The following is an 8,378-nucleotide window of genomic DNA, read 5'->3' as shown; positions in this document are numbered from 1 at the left end:
GAGTTTGACGTACTACCTCCCAACTTTAAAATGCTGAACACCAATTCAAACGCACTCTGACGGGTCAAACGACACTCCCTTTGAAGCTGGAGACCTCTGATATTCAAAGCCCTTTGGGATCTGGCTGCAGTAACCTTTCTTTCCTCCTTAATTGTGCACAGACCTTGCTCTGCCCCACCTCTGAGCCTTTGCTCAGGGTGCTGCCTGTGCCTGGAGTGCCTCTCCCCTGCCCTCTTCTTCACCCAGCAAATATCGTTTCCTCTAGTTCCGATCTGAGACCAGGCCAAGGTGAAGCTTCCTGTTGCCCCCTCCCCCTGTCTCCCACCATGTTTTTGTCCTGGCCCCTCTCCTGTAGGAGCATAACTGTGTGTTTGTTCATCTGTCTCCTCCGCTAGATTCAGAGCTCCATGGGGCAGAAACCCCATCCCATCCATCTGTGGGTCTGCAGTAACCAGCCCAGGGACGCCAACCTGGGAGCAGGCCAGCACAGGCCTGAGTGTGGAGGCGGCAGGGACCCCGCTCACGGGGAACTGCATTTGTACGGCAGTTTATGCTTTGCAAAGCATCCTTATTTGTATTATTTAATTAATAATCCATTCAATTAGCAGACATTTTTTGAGCACCTATTGTATGCCAGACGTGAGCACACAGTACTGAAGACCAAGAAGGCCTCTGATCTCACGGAGCATACAGATGTGGGGCTGAGCCCTGTGGGCTGCTGCCTCTTGATGTGCTTCCCAAACACCAGGGGCTTGGATGTGCCCACCCTTCTTCCTTTGGCTGGTCTGCCTCAGTTTACACTCCAGGGACTCACTCCTCTGCAGTCCTTGGCCTTGAATGGCTCCTCAGAGTGCATGCCACTGAGGGGTAGGTGGTCCACGGCTTTCTCTGAAATCAGGAGATGGCAATAAAGGGCAGGCACAGGAGTTTAGATAACCCCCAGGCTCCGTTCCAGAAAATTAGCTAACTTTTCCATGTGCTGAGTTCAGAGCATTCTGAGGAAATATTTGTTCGTTTTTCTTTTTAAATGTGGAACGCTTCACGAATTTGTGTGTCATCCTTGTGCAGGGGCCATGCTAATCTTCTCTGTATCGTTCCAATTTTAGTATATGTGCTGCCGAAGCGAGCACTATTTGTTCGTTTTTAAAGTTTATTCTTTCACTCCGCAAACTATTATTAAGTCCCTACTATGTGCTGTGTCATTCTCTTCTACCATTGCATTTTCTCTTCCCAGAAACGCAACCACGTATAGGGCTCATTATCTCTGTCTCACAGTTGGGCACCTGAAGCACAGAGAGGTTAAGTCACTTGCCCGAGAATGCACTGCTGGGACGTGGCAGAGCAGGAATTTCATCCCAGGAATGTCTTTCTCCCGAGCCAGGGCTCTGTCTGTGACCCCAGGTTGCTTCCTTTGGAATTCCGGTCCCAAGAGTCATGAGTGATGGGGTGCTCAAGGAAGGAGCATGGAATTCTGTCTGGGTTGGGGAATTGAAGTTGACATCTGACTTGAGTTTCAAAGAGTAATGGTGAGTTGTCCAGGAAGGAAAGGAGCAGGGAAGGGCATTTCAGGCCAAGAGATCAGCATGTGCAAAACAGAGTTCAAAAAAACATGCTGTGTCCACAGCTGTGCAGTGTGGCTTGCATGTCAGCTGCATGAGGTATATGTATGTGCGGGGAGTGGGGCACAATTCGGGAACGGTGGGTTGGGGCTAGATTGTGAGGGTAGAGATGGCCACATACAACTCATAAATAGACCTCGCTTGACGCTGGCAGTGGCTTAAAAAAATTAGTTGCCATTAAATTTTAATTGTGTGTGGGAGAAGGCATGGGGAGATTTCACATAGGAAAAACAGATGTGCAGCTTTCTTCAGAGGATCTGGCAACCCTGGGCTTGCGTTTCTGCTATTCCTTGTGGAGCGTGGTCACCATAGCCCCCATCCAACTGATGACACATTCACGCACCTGCCCAGTGCATGAGACCTTGAACTCACCCACTAAAGGAGTTTAAGCATCATTTCTTTAGGTAGCTGAAAGGTTTCAAGCAGGAGAGTGATTATCTTCGAAAAGCTCCTGCTGGCTGCAAGGGGGCTGGGAGGCAGGGTGAGGCAGGGAGACCCCCCCACCAAATGACTATCCTTGTAATTTTTAGGAACATTTGCTCAGCATTGCTGGATGCCTTATTCACTCCTTGCATCAACCCTGCAAGGCCAGGTTAGCAGATGAGGAAATAGAAGCTCCAAAAGCAGATGCCATGAAAGAAAGAATGGAGAGATTGGACCACATAAAAATGTAAAACTTTTGTATGACCAAGGAAACCATTCACAGGGTTCACAGACAAGCCACAGACCAGGAGGAAAAGTCTTTAAAACATATACCCCTGATAAAGAATAGTATCCAGAGTGTAAGGAGGTCTGCAAATCAATAAGAAAAGATAAGCAGTCTAGGAGGATGTAACGGATGCAAGCACAAAGTTACTAGATGAAGAAACACAAATGGCCAGAAAGTGAATGAAAAGATGGTCAACCTCACCATCTCAGGGGATGATTCTGTTAGCATTAGGAAAATGCTCATAGAAACAACAGCACAATATCAATTTTGAGGGGAAATGGAAAAATGAGTAGAGTCTACTGCTGGTGAGACCGTGGGGGAGCGGAGACTGATGTATGCAACAAGCGGGTAGCGTCATTTTGGGGGCCAGTTTGACAGTTACTTGTCAATATGGAAAGTGCTCACATCCTTTGAGCCAGCCATCCCTTTTCTAAGTATTCTCAAGACAAATCTAACATAGATGCATAAAACAAAGTGCATAAGGACGTTCATTGCAGTGTTAATGAAGAAAACCAAAGGGCGTAAACCAGCTGTCCATCAATAGGGGACTGGCATGAGAACTCAAGGGTCACATGGTTCAGATAAAAAAAAAAACAAAAAAACCCCTCAAAACACATCAGCGAAAAGGCATTCTCCAGCGTCTGTCTTCTGTTTGCCAAGTCCCCGCCTCTCCCACAGGAGGTAAACACCATCATCTGTTTCTAGCGAATCCCTCTAGAAGTTTCTTCTATGCATAATAAGCAACTATACATTCCTATTCTTTCCCCTTGTTTTACACAAGTGGTGGCCTGCTACCATGCATTTCTGCACTTTGCTCTTTTATTAGGAGATATATTGGACACAAAGAAGAGTGACTCAAACATTGGTACTTTTAAAAGATCAACATAAAGCTATCAGTGATACATCGGACTGGGGATGAGAAATAGATCACTCCCAGCCCCGAGGCCACGCGGCTTTCCAAAATGGCTGTTCTGACTTATACTCCCTTAGGGAATTTGTGTGATCTTACAAAAAAGATCAAGATTTGAGGTGGTTTTACTTGTTCAAGGTCCCCAAGCTAGATAGGTAGTGGCTGTGGTTTGGCCTCAGGCCTGTCTGTCCAGCAGGGTGGAGGCTGAAGCCCCAAGCAGAGGGAAGCAGGCAGCGGAATAGGCCAGACATGGCAGAGGACCATTTGGGGGACCTGGCCCACCTGGTGACACTCAGGGTTTCCTGACTGGGATTCCTCAGGGCCTGGGGGGTTATGCTGGTATCTTTCACTGAGCTGGGGGATGTGCAGGAATGCGTTTTAGGGCGCTGAGTGGGAGGGGCCTGCTGAGAGACCCCTGTCCTGGAGGCATCTGGCTGCGTAGCCCTGGGAGCTGGCAGCCCCGTTGGGGAGCCCCATGGGGGTGCCCTTCAAACAACCATTTTTTCAACCGAATAAACAAATTCTTCACCTCTTCCCCTCCAGCAAGGGTAATTTATCCTAGGGTGAAAAATGAATTCTCCCAGGAGGGTCTGCTGCCAGAGGCCCTGGAGCTATGAATTTACTGTCTGCCTTCTGTCCTGACAGAACTGGGTCTCGAGATTTACGTCTGGGGTTTATGGGCAGCTGGCTCTGGTTTGGCAGGAGTCCTGGAGGGCAGCTGTATTTTATAGTGAGGCTAGGCCCTAGGAGGGTGTAAATCACTGTGGCCTCCTGGCCTCCGAAGAGAGGCCACCTCCCTCAAGTGGGTGGGGAGGGGCTGGGGGGGGTGATGCCTGGGGACAGCAGGAAGGGCCCCCCTCAGAGATTACCTGGTCCAGCTCTCTCGGGTTCTTGGTGGAGGGGTCAGATTCTGGTTTGAGTGATTTACTTTTTGCGGTTGTTTTGTTTCTTTCAAATGTAAACCAGCCTGAACCTCCCTCCAAACTGCTCTTGAGTGAGCATCAGCAATTTGCTGGGACAATTTGCTGCCTGAGCCCTCTGCCCTGCAGGAGCTCACAGGTTCAGCTAGTGGTCCCATAGCGGGGTGTGGCTGCCACACCCAGGACATTTCTTGAGGAGGAAGATGGAAAAAATATTGAGAGTTTTGCTTTACATTTATGTTTTATCACAATTTAATTTTTTCTATGTCTGTGTGTATTGTATGATGTGATACACAGATATAGTGAAACATGGGTATTACATAAATAATATGCATATGTTACTGCAGAGGAATGTACAAACATTTTCTATAGGTGGGAGTGCAAGATCAAAAGGGTTTGGGGACCACTCCCTGCCCACCTGATGGGAGTGTAGCAGTAGGGAGGACCCTGGCTGGGGTCTCCCTTGCTTGGAGGGCAGAGGGCACCAGCATTTACTGAGCATCTGCTAAGTGCTGGGCGCGGGCACACTTCTCTAGAGGCCTGGATCCTATAGCAACAATGGGAGGCAAAGATGGTTAACCCCATTCTACAGACCAGGAGACTGAGGCCCAGAGGGGAGAAGGCCCCACTTGGTCACTGAGCTGGGACTGGCCTCCTGACCCTCCTGTTGACCAGTTTCCTGGTTCTTCCTTTGTCTATATTTCCAAAAAAGAAATCCTGTAAAATGTTTGTTGGGCACTCAAACTATTTAAAATAATTAAACACAGCAATATCAATTAAAAAAAAGACATTGCAGAGCCCCCCACCCCGTGCAGCACTGATAAGTACACACTCCTCTGGCCTCTTGCTATCATTAAAAAAAAATAATAAGAGTATCCTTTTAAACTGAGTTGCTTTCTCCCTGATTAAGCATGCAATTATTGTTAAATGTAGACCATTTTGAAAAGAGGGATAGAGACCAAGAAGAAAACTAAAATCATCCTCTATCAACTCACTATCCAGGGACGCTTTGGTGCATTTCCTTCCAGTCTTTTTTCCACTGTCTATTTTTGTTTAGATCCTATGACATATACCATTTTATGTTTTGCATTTTCTTCACTTAGCTTTATATAGGGTCAGCATCTCCCTGGATTATTCTAGCTGCAGAATGCCCCGTAGAGGGGCTGTATGGTGCATAGTTTATTTACCTGCTCCTCTCCCCTGCAAGTCGGATAACAAAGTTGTTTCCAGCATTTTGCTGAGGCGCAGTGAGACTCAGCTTACTTGTGGTTGTCATCAGCCTGTAAGGCAGTTCTGCTTGGGCTTTTTCCTCTGCAGATGTTATTTCTCACACTTGTCATTTTTAATGGCTACATAATCTCCTGGAGTGTTGCGATTCCTCATGTTCTAGACCATTTCTCCCTCTCTATATCCCATGAGGTCTCCCTGCTCCCTCTGGGAAGCCACCCCCTCCCCTGAGCACCTTGGATTCAGGGAACTAACCTTGGGGGGTGGGGGCAGGGAAGGGGCTGTCGTCATCTTTCAGGACCCCAGGCATTTGCTGCCTCCCTCCTGCCTGTGTCCTGGCCCCGGCACCAGACCCCACGTGGGCTGATTCCTTCCTTCCATGCTTTCATTCATTCTTCAGTTGTTTAACCGCGACCCGTTAGGTGCTGGTCACTGCTCTTAAGTGCTGGGGCTATAGCAGCGAACGAGACAGTCTTTGTCCTTACGGAGCCGGGGCGGTGGGCCATGAATAGGTGAACAAATAAATAAGAGTTCACAGAAGCAAAGGAAGACAAGGAAATGGGATGAGATGATAAAGGGTGACGAGGTGGTCAAGGAGGGCCTTCTGAAGGAGATGACATTTGTGCTGGGACCAGCCAAGGGAAGACCTGGGAGAGAAGCTCTGCAGGCAGAGGGAAGAGCAGGGAGAGGCCCTGGGGCAGGAATGTGCCTGGTGTGTTTGAGGAATGGAGGCCAGCGTGCAGGAGAGTGGAGTGGGGTGAGGCCGGAGGGCTCAGAAGGGCCCCGCAGGCCGAGGGGAGGAGGCTGGATTTCTTCGGAGAGTCCTGGGAAGCCTTTGCAGGGCCTGGCCCGCACTATGTGCCCAGTTGAACAACTGCTGTTCCTGTTGTTCCCTCCTCGTGAAGGAGTCGGGGGGCTGAGACTTGCTCGATGCAGAGTGCACCAGGGTTGCCGTCTGGCCTCCTTCGAGTCTGACCTGTTTCCTTCCTGCTGCATCTCACAGCTGTTCTCTCTGACAGTGGCCCTAGGACGAGCTGGCTTTGCACGTCTGCAGCTCCCTACCCCCTAACTCCCTTGGTCCAGGAACTGGGGACCCTGTGGGCCTGTGTTTGCTCTGAACTGTCCCTCTGTGTGAATTGGGCCGATTCTGCCTCCTGGGGCTTTCAGGGGGCTGTGCTGGCACCTAGTGGGGGCTCACTAATGTCAGCTGTGAAGATACTAAATCAAACATCTTAAAAAATTATTTTTTATCTAGAAATCTCTATACTGTCTGTGAGGGTATGTGTGAGCGCCCTGCAGCAGCCCTGGCCCTGCGGGCACCCTGGAGGGAGGTGGCAGGTGGCCGCTCTGGGAAAATCAAAAGCAATTGCATTGGGTTCTGCACTTAATTTAATGAAAGGGGCCTGCAGGCAGGCAGAGGCAGAGGCAGTGAGGCAGGGCTTGCGGGCTGCAGGCAGGAGTGATTCTGGAGAGATTTATGGTGCTTCATAAAACATTCAGATCCAGGCTGAGCTTGGATGGTGCTGGGCTCAGTGCCCAGGGCTGTCTCCGCAGCCTGGGAGGCAGATGGTCTGAGACTCCCCATGGCTGTGATTGCTGTGTGGCCCTGGGCAAGTCACAGCCCGTCTCTGGGCTCTGGAGCACCATCAGGCATTCTGGGTTCCCTCCTGCCCCTCTGTCCTTGGCCCCAGCCTGCTGCCTGCCTCCACCAGACCTACGAGGCTTTCCGTATCCATGAGATCCTCTTCCCCACAGCCTGTGCCCTCCCCAACCCAGTTGTTTTTCCATTTTACAGAGGAGAACACTGAGGCTCTGAGAGGTTCACTGATGTGCCCAGAGCTGTACAGCAAGTCTGGGGCAGGTGTGGGGGGCTGTCTGGCCCCTTTAAGGGGGGGGCGGAGTCAGGAGCCTCTGTGGTGTGCTTGAAGGCCACTCAGGTTTTCAACGGGGGGCGATTTGCCTTTCCCCCATGTGAAGTCTGTCCTATTGCGTTTCATTTTCCCGTTCAACAGAGAAGGGCCAGGAGAGTTAAGGGACCAGGCTGGACCCCACAGCAACTAGCAACAGAACCAGAATATAATTGCCTCCTGGTCCAGCCTTTCTCCCCAGTACGTTGCAGAAGTCTTTCAGCCTCCCCTGACTTGAGCTCAGCTCCTCCACTCGTTTGCTGTGTCACCCTGGACAAGTGACCTGACCTCTCTGAGCCTCCATGTCTTCATCTTTAAAATGAGGATTACAGTATGCCCACCTCCCAGGCTTGATGGGAGGATCAGCTATTGGCAAATGGCCTAGAGTAGTACCCAATATCAATTTCTTTTCAGAAAAATTGTAATTCTAGGGCTGCTCAAACTCTGGAGAAAAATCTTACTAGAAAGGAGCCCCTTCTTTACAGGACCTGGACTTTGCTGGTGTGGCCCCTCCCGAGGCGGAGGAGGAGGGAGGGAACTTAATGTGGGCTGGTGGTTGCAGATGGCAAGCAGCTAATTTATTTACTTCTTCCTAATAAATATGCACGACACATAAATAAAATATCTCACTTGTACTGTTCCACCCAGATCCAGGCAGACAGCAACAGTAGGCAGCGTCGCCCTGAGGCAGGCTCTGTGTGTGTGTGTGGAGTCTAGCAAGGGGGTTAATGAGCTGATTATTCCTGCTTTAACCTAATTTCTTGCCATGTGTCCAGCAGCGCTCAGATTTCCCAGTTCAGGAAGTGCTGGGCATCCCCTCCAGGCTTCCCAGCTAAGCTCAGGTTAAGGAAGGCCCCAACACCTCTTGCTCCCCTCTGAACTGGGCCAGACTGGACCAGACTGCCCTGGGAGGGGGTGAGCTCCCCGTCAAGGCTGGTGGGGTTTGGGCTGGGGGACTCCCGGGGCATCTCTGGAGATGCTTTGGCCACTCTGATGGGCCGAGTTTTTGCAAACTTGACTTGTTTCTGGTTCGTCCACTGGCGTCTTGGCAGGGGCCCCAGCCTCACACTCTCCCCACTGCATTCA

General features: G+C 50.3%; 1 non-coding gene across 1 annotated transcript; it reads right to left on the bottom strand.

The window, feature by feature from the left end:
- Window positions 1–1,023: 1,023 nt before the first annotated feature.
- LOC114239164 (U6 spliceosomal RNA) lies at window positions 1,024–1,130 on the bottom strand. Its single transcript, XR_003624362.1, has one exon. It is a non-coding gene; the product is annotated as a U6 spliceosomal RNA (small nuclear RNA).
- Between the last annotated feature and the right edge of the window lie 7,248 nt (window positions 1,131–8,378).

This window comes from Balaenoptera acutorostrata, chromosome 10, assembly GCF_949987535.1.
Source record: "Balaenoptera acutorostrata chromosome 10, mBalAcu1.1, whole genome shotgun sequence".
NCBI classification, from domain to species: Eukaryota; Metazoa; Chordata; class Mammalia; order Artiodactyla; family Balaenopteridae; genus Balaenoptera; species Balaenoptera acutorostrata.
The sequence above is the reverse complement of the archived record's forward strand: the minus strand, read 5'-3'. Positions and strand labels throughout refer to the sequence as shown.